We start from the raw sequence: 1,467 nt of genomic DNA, 5'->3' as shown, positions 1-1,467 counted from the left end.
AGTTGGCTCCATCCAACCATCTTGTATCAGGTTGCCACAACCCACAGCTAACAATTTTGAAATCAAACCTCAAATCATAAATATGCTTTCAAAATTCACAGGATTAGAAGATGCTTATATATTTATTAGAGAATTTGAGGAGGTATGTGCAACCATGAAACTGCAATTAACAGAGGATGAGGTCAAACTTAGATTAATCAACTTTGCCCTTAAGGACAATGCTAAGAAGTGGCTTTATAGTCTGCCAAACTATTCTGTCACTACTTGGGAGGGCTTTGTGAGAACATTTTTAAAAAAGTATTTCCCCCATCATAAAACAGCTAGGATTAGGAATGAAATAAATCAATTTTACCAACTAGCTGGTGAATCATTTTGGAAGTACTTTGATCGTTTCAAGAATCTTTTGACCCAATGCCCACACCATGGAATAGAAACTTGGAGACTATGCCAGATCATCTATGAGGGGTTAGATTCAAACTCAAGAACCATGCTAGAGTCCATGTGCCAAGGCCAATTTATGGACAAAGAAACTACTGAAGCTTGGCAATTCTTAGAAGACCTAGCCGAGAAAAATTTACAGTGGGAAACAACTAGGGAACCTGATAAAGCTACACCTTCAAGAGGAGGAATGCATCAAATTCAACCAACCCTAGCATCAGAGGCCAAGATTGCAACCTTAACACGTAGATTGGAAGCCTTAGAATTACAGAGACCAGCCAATGTAAATCAAATATCTGCACCCATGTGTAAAGGGTGCAATGCACCAGACCATGTCTTAGAAGAATGTTCCTACTCGAATGAGTGTGCACAGGTGAATGCCACCTATCAAGGACCATTGAACAATCCTTATGCACCCACATATAACCCAGGTTGGAGGAATCACCCAAATTTCTCATGGTCCCAGAATCCTAATGTAGGTAATCCAAATTTCAATCAGCAAAATCTAAGGTCCAACCCAGTGATGAACAACCCGCCAGGCTTCCATGATAATGACAAAAAAATTATCTCTTTAGAGAAAAGCCTAGAAGCTATGATGAAAACACATACCAGCTTTATGCAAACTACGGGTCAACTCATAAATAATAACACCCAAGCTATAGCCCGTCTGGAAATGCAAGTAAGTCAGCTGGCTTCGACCATTAGTGAACGAGAACATGGTAGGTTACCTAGCCAACATGAGCCAAATCCTAGGAACCAAAATGGTCCACGACCCCAACAAGGAAACCAAGTTAATGGTATAAATGCCATTCATACCTTAAGATCAGGAAAACAAATAGACAATAAGGTAGTTGCACTTGATGATATAGATGACTCATCTGTCGAGTCACCTTCTAAAACTACTACCTTTCAACCTCAAGCACCAGAAACTGAAAATTCACCTAGTCCAGTACTTAAAAGTCCTAGAGCTCCTTTTCCAAACAGACTGAAATCCAATAAATCTGAACATTTAGACAAAATTTTAGAGGT

The 1,467-nt window shown here is 39.5% G+C and overlaps 1 non-coding gene across 1 annotated transcript; it reads right to left on the bottom strand.

Annotated features, from left to right (window-relative positions):
* Window positions 1–322: 322 nt before the first annotated feature.
* On the bottom strand, window positions 323–429 carry LOC140856750 (small nucleolar RNA R71). Its single transcript, XR_012140353.1, has one exon. It is a non-coding gene; the product is annotated as a small nucleolar RNA R71 (small nucleolar RNA).
* Between the last annotated feature and the right edge of the window lie 1,038 nt (window positions 430–1,467).

The sequence above is a fragment of the Elaeis guineensis genome, chromosome 3 (assembly GCF_000442705.2).
Source record: "Elaeis guineensis isolate ETL-2024a chromosome 3, EG11, whole genome shotgun sequence".
In the NCBI taxonomy this organism is placed as follows: Eukaryota; Viridiplantae; Streptophyta; class Magnoliopsida; order Arecales; family Arecaceae; genus Elaeis; species Elaeis guineensis.
The sequence above is the reverse complement of the archived record's forward strand: the minus strand, read 5'-3'. Positions and strand labels throughout refer to the sequence as shown.